This window comes from Poecilia formosa, unplaced genomic scaffold (genome assembly GCF_000485575.1).
Source record: "Poecilia formosa unplaced genomic scaffold, Poecilia_formosa-5.1.2 Scaffold241, whole genome shotgun sequence".
NCBI classification, from domain to species: domain Eukaryota; kingdom Metazoa; phylum Chordata; class Actinopteri; order Cyprinodontiformes; family Poeciliidae; genus Poecilia; species Poecilia formosa.
The window spans coordinates 596,411-606,646 of record NW_006800180.1 but is presented as its reverse complement, the minus strand read 5'-3'; positions in this window follow the sequence as shown (position 1 = coordinate 606,646).

Below are 10,236 nucleotides of genomic sequence, written 5' to 3'. Positions count from 1 at the left end.
TGTGTGTGTGTGTGTGTGTGTGTGTGTTTGTAGATGCGACGGTGTCTATTTCCTACTCATACTCGGGGTAATATCTGCAGATTGCACGGTTCAAGTCGCTCTGCATTTCATGAGCCGGTCCTGTCACTAACAGTTATCTCCCCGCCGCCCTCTGAGGAGTTGTCTAGGTGAAATGATTCTCCGAAGCGCTGAATAATGCATGAAATTACGTAATGCAAATGGAGGCCTTATTTCCCCTGCCTTTTTTTTCCCAGACGCCAGCGCCTGAGCCACTGTATTAGAGGAGGAACAGCGGGGAGTCCCCTCGGGGTAAAAAAGGAACCACAGCCAAGAGTGAAAAGGTCAAGCGCAAAAACCTGAGCTGCTCCTCACCCGGTCATGAGTTAGGGTTATCAGTAAGCACCACAATCACACACCTTCGTCATTCCGAGCAGTGAAATATTCATAAAGAACCAGCCTGGCTGCTTTCCGCAGCGCTCCACTGTAAACAGAAGCCAAATCAACAGGGCCGGACAGGCAATTTTCTAGGGCTGTGGGTTAGGGTTAGGGTTAGGCTAACCCTAACCCTACTTCACAGCTTAATGCTTTTTATTATGGTTTTATTTTGTTGTGACTTTTTGTTTTTGTCTGATTCAGTTAATTTTCAGGATGTGTTTGCTAGTTTCTATTAGTAGTTAAATATTGTTTTGTTCTAGTTTAGTTCTTGTTAGTTATAGTAGTGCTGCTTCCCCTTGCTCTCCAAATGAGGCTACACTAAACTGCCATCAAGCACCGGCTCCAACGAGCAGACAAGTCTTCCCACCATGTCCCTCCCTCTTTCTCTCTCTCTGTGTGTGTGTGTGTAGTGGGCAGACCTGAATGGCATTAATTGCCCCCTAAGATGACGGGCAGATGAAAGTGAGGTGGTGGTTTGCTGTGGGACATGGGGGCTGCTTACAAAGACGGGCTGGCAGGTCTCGCTGACTTCAAAAGCAGATAAAGGACCTTTTTTTTTTTTCTTCTTCTTCTTAAACACAAAAGATTCCCTCCCCTCTCCGCTTTTCTTCAACCTGAATCTTCAGATTCTGGGTCCATTGGTGGAAAAACCTCCTGGCCTTTTGTCAGTTCTTAACGCCGGGGGGATTAAAGTGCTGTTGCGGAAATCATTGTTTGTGTTTTCCCTCCCGACCCTGCTGTCGTCCTTTTGTCCCGTGACGGAATTGACTAGCCTGTAACAATGGCAGAGGTTCATCTTTTCTCTTTTAAGAGAAATTAAAAGCAGAAAGGTGTGTAGTCTCCAGGTTTATTGGGGGGAGACGACGATACAACATGCTTGGTGTAGGCAGAGCGCTGTTGACCTTTCAAGCACTTTAGAAAAATGAGGACAAGGAGGCCTTACTTTGAGGAAACCACTGAGCTGCTGTTGGATGCAACAATGTGACCTCGTTTTCTCCCTTCACTGCAAAGGCCTTAAAGAGACAGTTCAACATTTTCAAAGTGAGGTTCTGTTAAAGTTGGGGGTGTTATGTCAAAGCAACTTTTTTGAGCTTCATATCTTATTATAATGTTGTTCCCACATCAAAATAACATGAGAACTTTGATTCTTTCATGCATGTTTTATGAAATAATGAATCTCCTCTTCAGGATGCCTGAATGGTTCCTCATACAAAGCACCGCCTGTTCACCCAAAGCACCTCCTCCAATGTGAGAGGAGCTCTCCCCTGTTTCCCCAACTCAGCTCCTTCAGACTAGCCAGCAGCAATTAGCAAACACCTGGTGGAGCTGAGGATCTGCTGAGCTCATCATATGAACCAATGCTCCTGTAGGCTGTGGACTTACAACGCATCGTGGAGGAACACTGTTGTGATAACGTGTCGGAAAGAGTAGGAGCTTCTTTTCTTAAAGAGACAGATGTCAATTGCAAAGCGTAAAATTTCAGTCCAGGATTATTTTCACTGGAAATGGATGTAGAGGGCAGTGCGTCACAAATGATCTTCCTGTGAGAAACATGAACTGAGGAAGGAACATATATTTCCCTTCACATTTACTGGTGTAGAAATCAAAATGCAATCAATCAATAACAGCGTACTTTAAATTTTTTATACCACTTGTATATCAGACAGTTAATGATATACAAGTGATAAATGAAGATGCCAAAAGAGCCACCTACTACTGGTAAGATAATAACTGCTCAAAGCCTCTTAGCATAATCTCATTTCAAGGATACACTTTAAAAAAAAAAAAAGAAAGAAAAGAAAAGCATTGGCCAGAAAATAATTATGATGTTGCAGCATCTCTTTCTTCATTTGGAAATAGTAATATAAGGAGGAAACACAAAAGCAAACTCAGCTTTTATTTGTTTATTCCTCTCTGTCAGGTCCCAGAGCTTCACTACAACCTGGATTCCTGTCATCCTGCAGCCGCACAGCCAGACCCTCCATCAAGCCATGAATAGGAGCAGTCACATTTCTGATAGCGTTTAATGAAAAATCCACCCAGGCTTTGGGAGGCAGAGAGAGAAGGGGGTGGGAAGGGTGCATACAGAGAGGCATGTGTATGTGTGTGTGTGTGTGTGTGTGTGTGTGTGTTCAGAGAGGAGTGTTCAACAAAGAGAGCCTTTCACAGGATTGGAAGCCCAGATTGCTCCCTTTGCTTCCCCCCCCCCCACGTTCTCTCATTTTGTCTTTTTTGATTCAACATCAAAAATGTGCCAAATGACTGGGCAGAAACCTCTGGGGGGAGTTTTTTTTTTTTGTCCAGTTTCTGTGTGTGTGCATGTGTGTGTGCGTGTGTGTGTGTGTGCGTGCACGTGTGTTTGTGCGTGTGTGTGTGTGCGTGTGTATGTGTGGCCAAAGTGTTACACAAAGGGACAGGTGTGTTGTACTTACGGGGGTAGGGGACCACAAAGGTACGACCCCGTCTCAGGTTTCCCTCTAAGAGCAGTGTTACGTAATCATCAATCAAAATGACATTTTACCACCATAACAAATAAAGCTGCTGCTCGTTTCTTTTTTTTTTTTTTACCTTATCTGAAAAACATTATCAATTGAAACGGACAGAAATTAGTACATCTGAACCTTGGAAACATCGTTTGCTTTTATGACGTTACAAAACTCACAGTTTAAAGACTCAGAATACAGTTGAAACCAGATATTCACATACACCGAATAAAAAGACACAAACACGTTTTTTTTTTGACTGTCTGAAGTTAAATTTGACCAAACTTCTCTTGTTTTAGCTTAGTTAGAATTACAGAAATTATTTCTATTTGCTAAAATGCCAGAAAACATGGCGAGAACATTTTTTAGATATTTTTATTTTGTAATTTTCCTTGAATTAACGTTCGCTTACGTTTGCTCATTATCAGAGATAACTGTCTTTCAGCTGTATATCATTTTACTTCAATTTCACAATTTGGTATTGGTATTAAAATCTGAATAAAATACATGGTTATAATATGGCTAAATGCAGAAAAGTTCAAGGGGAAGAAATACTTTTGAAGAGCCACTGTGTCTTCAGGATCTTGCCCACTGAAATGTTTTTTTTCCAAATTACTCTCTCTATTTGTAATTTGTTTTCCCATTAGTTGTAGTAATCTTTATTTAACCAGGTTAAAAAAAAAGAAGAAAAAACAAAGAAACACTGAGACCCACGTCTCTTTCACCAAGGTGAACCAGCCAAGAGGTCAACAGCACACACTTCAGAAACACAAATCATTTAAAATAAAACAATAATTTCACATGAAGCGCAATTTGTTGTCAAAAAAAAAAAAGATATTTTTCTGCATAAAGTGTTCGTGTACTCCAATCTGTTCCCACAGTCCAAAAACACGTCTGGTAAGTTAACTAGTCTCTGTGTTGCCCGTATGTTTCCGTGTTCCAGTGTGTTCATGATTTTTTTTTTTTTGCTTCTTTCTTCATATTTGTGACATTAAGGAACAACAGAGGTAGATTATCTTCTTCCTGCTCCTGTAAATGCGATGTACTGCTGGCCAAGAGGTGCGAAACAAACCCGAGAAAAGCTTTTAACCCCCATTTATCGTGGGACGTCCGACCACTTCACTCAAAATGTCACGTCTCACCGGATTTGATTCTTCATCAACAACAAGCCTGGATTAGGTGTAAATGTGAAGGAGGCCAGTCAGATTTGCTGCTGCAGCCTCATAAGCGCCGTGTTTACCTCCATTTAAATTTCAAACAGCCACAAACCAATTCCAGTCTGGGTTCGACAATAAAATGGTAATCGATACCCTGGGAACCCGTCGGCTGCTCTGTAGGGAAATATGCAACAGTGAGCTGATCAGGAAATCTTCACAGATTTTTTTTACGGATGGCTGACTGGTTGTTCTTTGGGGGAGAGTGCACAGTTGAGAGAGTTTAGCTGTAAAATTGAGGAAAAACACAAGCCTCTTCTAAAACCTGACAGCTACTCCCGAGTCTAACGGGAGGAAAAAGAGCATTTGGCTGTGATATGATAATGTCTTTCCTCAGTTAGAATCACAATGCAGAGGGATAAGCTGCTGTTCCACCAGCGTAACTGGGTTTACTGTGATCAATAATCCAATTCGGTTTGGTTGATTTATGTCGAGCTGATTCACAGAGACGTTCCAGTTCATATTCAGTTGTTTAAAATGTGCTGTTTGGTACAGACTCAAATCAACTCAATTCAGGTCACTACAATTTAATCAGAAAGTCAGATGTAAGTATGTTACAGTGCAATGAAATCCAGTTTGTGATATGAATCTGTTTGGTCAAGGTTATGTATTAAAAGTCTGGTTCAAACGTCTGGGAAAACAAATATATTTTTATGCATTTTGTACTTTCATCCACAAAAAGACTCTGTTTAATATCATTAAAAATTATTATTTAGATAAAACTCCAAATGAAGTGGATATCTGAGAAAATTTCATGTTTGTGTTTTGACAGGTTTTAGCTTTGCACTACACTGCCCCCTATGGGTTTGGCATGTTTAAATCAGCGCTCAATGTCGGTTTTGTGTGGGTTCACATGGATGAAAAGTTTTCTGAAACTGATCCAATGTGTACTATATACATTTTTTTAAACAATGTGTTGGACACATTTATTTTTATAAAAACCCGGGTAGTCGGCTACATAATATCTGGAGATTACGGGAACAGGAAAGAGATGAAGTTCTGGTCCAGGGATAGTGTCTATAACAAAAGAAAAGCAAAGCGTACACAGAGCCAAGACTGGCAATAGCTCTATAAAACTCTAGTTAAACAAACTCACACAGCTAAACAATATTTTCTATAAGGAAAAACAATTAATTGCAAAAATAATTCCTCAAAGGCTCCATTTGGGAAAGTGACACAACTAAACACAGAAGCACTGGGTCACAAGTGATTCCTGTGGGTTAAAACAAATAAAAACTCAAGCTAATGACACCAAAAGCTTCAGTAGTGGCTCCAAATAAGATTCACTGAATCAGAGGATCTGGAGTGCTTCCTACAGTATCTTAGAGAGTAATACTCGCAGCTGTGAGCTTTAAGACATGATGCCAAAAGTACAGGACAAGTGGTTTGGCGTCAATACCATGAAAAAAAAAACCAGCCCGCTAAAAACAAGGCTAATAAAAGATAGCAAAACCTGGTAAGAACCAGGCTAGTAAAAACTAGCTTGGTAAAAACTAATTAACCAAGTTTGCCAACTTGGCTATTGAGAAACGATTGTTTCTTGGAGGCGTAGAATCTGTTGAGGTTTTAAATTTTACCCAATCACTAACATGGGACGCATGTAATGTGCTAGTTCTATGCTATGAAGCTCACCAGAAATTGCTTGCACTGTAAACAGTGAGAAGTGCCGAGCCGAACAAGGGGAATGTTAATGTTAATTCAACATGTGGAAGTGTGGGCAACACCGACTGAACGGCTTTGTTCATCTCCTCCACTGTCGTAGCTAAAACTACAGGCTGACTACAATTTTCTAAACACCCAGAAAATCAACATCATCGTTCACAACTTCTTCTGGTTGCTGATTGGCCCGGTTGAAATTCTGTCAGAGAAAATCCAAGTAAATGGGAGAAAGCCCCGACTGTCTTTTAAGTGAGATTTGAATTGAGTGGAATAGCGCATGAACACAACAGCTAGGATAGCAGAAAACCTACATTAGAAGTCTCTTCATACCATTGTCTTCAAAACACTAAGGACAGATTAGTTCAGTACGGCAACTCTATTGTTGGGTAACTAAAAGGGTTACATTCAATTTATGTATGCATATATCACACCTTCTCATGTTGTTTACATGTTGAATCATTTTCCCTCAACCTGCAAAGCTGATTTGTCCTCACCTTAAGCAATTCAGCTGTTTCTGCGCTCAGACTTGACACCAACCCTCTTCAACGCATCAATGGCAAGACGGTCCATTAATCCCACCTTGAAGTATTTTGTAAAAGCAGCTACAGAAGCAGTGGACCAGGAGCAATTTCTGTAGGGAATAAAAATAAAGAGAACATATCTCAACTAACAGAAAAGCAGACGACACGTTGTTACTGGTAGCAACTCTAAGGCTCCTTCGAGAAACAGAGATGCAGCTTTAAAAATAGCAGAAAGAAAATAACAGGTCAACAGTGCCTGAGCGCAAATAATATACTTTCTCTGCTATCAAGCTTGCCATCAAATAATGAGTGTATTACAAACAGAGGAGGAGATTTACCGTTTCAATACTGAACAGGGCTCAAAATAGAGGCGATGCCAGAGGATTAGCTGTGGCCTATCAGATAGTATTCTGTGTCAAACAAACCGATGCTGTGATTTGCGCTGAACACATCACACCAGGACAGAGAGAGAGAGAGAGAGAGAGAAAGAGAGAGACAGAGAGAGAAAACCCGAAGAGAGAACTCAAAGACAAACATTTAATTTAGAAACACAGTTTTATGTTTTTGTCAGGCTGTTTCTAACAAATCCTTCACTAACGGCTCCACTGCGTTTGTACAAGTTTCTCCTTTCAGTCTGGGGCTGAACAAATTCAACCACTATAGACTCTTTTCTTCTTAGGGTGACAAAGTAGAACCGTAGCTTTTCAGTAGTCACCTTAAAAGATACATTTTTAGCATGAATCCAGATCAGCCAATTCGGAGGCTGAAGCCAACGGCTAGCCTGAGAGAAGAAAAGACCGAAGCTAACCTCAGCTTTTTCAAAATAGCTCACACTTATGGAAACGTCACAGTAGTTAAGGTGAATCCCACATTATTTTATTAAACTGTAACAGTCATGTTTTCATTTGACTGTTTTATATAGTGAAACTGACTATTAGAAAATAGCAGTAGGAGTTTGTGCGTAAAGGTTTTTTCGCGGTGTTAAACCCATTAATACAGTCTTCATTTTTACAACTAGGATATTTTCACTTTTTACACGCTCTGGTTTATATCAGTTACTCAAATTTGAAACCCTTTAAATGTTCCTTTCCCAGTAAGTGTTCCACACAGGAAGATTATTGTTGGCGCACCGTCTCTTGTGTCAATGTTCTTTGTTAAAAAAAACCCCCCAGATGCTTCTCTCTGACTAATCCCTTTAAAGGGTCATACAATAATGTTCGTACATGACAATTTTCAGACTCAACTTGTGCTAACATTGACAACTTTGTTCAGTGATTGGCTAGTTCTCTCAGTGTAGCCGTTAGCTTCTGACAGCTAATCTGGATCTTAGCTAGGTGAATCTACCAAACAAGTTTAGGTAATATATTATGTAACTGATTATATCTGTTTAATAGAATATCATTTCTTTTAGGAGTTTGAACTACTTTTTGCAATTAAACTTGCAAAATGTCAACTTAAGCCTTTGGTATCTGCAAGAAAATATTATAAAATGTGGACCTTTTCATTTTATTCAGAATTATAGCAGTTTTTATTTATCTCTTCCATAAAACTATACACCAACATGATATAATTGATCAGAGCTGATCATTTATTTGCAGTTTTTGTGGGTTTGATGAAGACAATGCCATCCATACCTGCTTATCTCCGAGTGTAGAAACAGATGGCTTGTTGCTGCTTAAAAAAAAAAAAACACCCTTCCTATAATCTCTCCATTAATCACAATCATAAATGGCAGGTGAACAGCCGACTCCAGGAACCAGGCAGCAGTGACAGCTGGATAGGCTAAATGTGTGGAAGGAGCAGGTAAGAAGCAGCTGGGCTGTTTATTAGTTTCCTGAAGAGAAGCGGATGGACAACTGGAGCCTGTAGTTTTGGTGCACGCACCTGCCAGAACACTTGTAATTTGGTTACTGAAATGAAGCTTCTTCGTTATGCAATGTGTAGGTGGATTTTCATTACAAAAAAATAAGTTTTTAAAAAAGTGGGGAAACAACATAAAGTGGGTCGAGTTGGCCCTGCGTGGAAGCCACCGAGGAGCCGGCGGTCCGTGTGCACGTCTGAATGATGATTAACTGTAATTACCTTAGCACTACCTGGTCTGCATGCCAGGAGGCAGCTCAAGATTAATGGGGCTCTGCTGAAAACGGAACAAAAGCTCACATTTCCGAGGTAATGAATCGCTCTGGTACTAAGGCGTCTTCACCGTGGACTGAAACCCCCCCTGGCCCCCTGAGGGAGGTTCATTACAGCGGGAGGAGTGGATGGATTCACTGCAGCACTCCTGAATGGGCAGAACAAGCAGGCAAGCCATGAGGAAGTCTTAAATCGTCCCAGACATCCTGGTTACCTCGCAGACCTCATAACCAGGAGGGAGATAAACAGGCTCCTCAGTGCTTTTTAAATGGGCTGTAAATACCGCACGTCAAACCATCTTGTTTGTCTTGTTCATACAAGGAGGAAACTTGCTCAATTCAAATCGTCTGAGCAATAAACGCTGGTTTGATTAGATCAAAACGTTGGACCTACAAACGTAATGATTTTTTTTTTTTTTCAGATTTCCCATTTTCTGCTTTACCTCATCTTTTCGGTATTGCGGTATCTTCCCCGTCTTTAAATAGTGAATCAGCTGTGATAAAACTTTTTTTTTTTTTAGATGAGTCCAGTTTTGCTGGTCAAAGCAAAGCTTGATTACAAGCAGATGTGTTGAATCAAGAAATCAATTAAAAAAACTGTCTGGCAACATGAAGTAAGATCTTAAAAGGCCAAACACTTTTATACTAAAACTATTAAAAGTCATTTACATTCGTCAGTCTGGAAAGTGTTACAGTTCTATTTCTAAGCCACTGACTACAAATGGAGAAAACATTTAAGTGTGATGAACTTTCCCATGAGAGACCAGTTTACCAAAATTACTCAGAGCGTAGCGTTGACTCTTCCAGGATGGCCTCCAAGGAAGAGTTTCTGAAGTGAAAACTCCGGAAAAGATGGAAAGATAACCCCAAACACAAACGATAGTTGGTCATTTGTCAAAAAAAAACATCCGGATGATCTCCCAAGACTTTTTAGATAATGTTTTCTGGACTGAGAAAAAAAATTGACCGTTTTGTGAGTATGTGCACCTTGTATGTACATCTAAAAAGTAACACAGCGTTTTAGAAAAACACAGTGGAGGTGTGATGGTCTTGGAACGCATTACTACTCGACTAAATGACTGTGATTGATGGAACCAGAAATCCGACCATCAGTTTGTGATATTAACCTGATGTTTATTTGGGTTTTGCTTCAGGATAACGAACCAAAGCACACCATGAAGTTCCTTTCTGAATGGCAAAAAAAGAGGGTTTTGGAGTGGTCTAGTCAAAGCTTGGACTTAAATCCAATTGAGATGTTAGCGCATGACCACAAGCAGGTGATTCATGCTCAAACACTGAATAACTAAACTGAATATTTTCGCAAAAGAGTGGTAAACAAGTAGCTGGTTCATTTGACACGAAGCAGTGAGAAAGTGAAGCTGAAAATGTAACACATTTTGTGATTTTGGTCCCCAAACGAACCGAGATGTTTGAATTATGAGGTGTGAAAACGCCCTTAAAGATCGGTGATTGGCCAGAAAACTGCAATCGGTGAACTACTCCTGAAAAAGTCATTAGCAGACGTATGTCCGGAACAGACAGTTATTAGGTTTAGAGGCAATTGTTTTCACACAGCGCCAGATTGGCTCAGCTTTATTTCACTTAATAAATTTTATATTTTGAAAATTATTCTTTTGTATTTCCTCTACTAACAGACATAAACAGCAAGGAGGCACATACTTTGTGTCTGCTCTGTGCAAGTAGCAACAACTATAGTAAAAATGAAAAATAAAAAAATTGAAATAAGCAGAAATTAACATATATATATATATATACACACACACATATATAT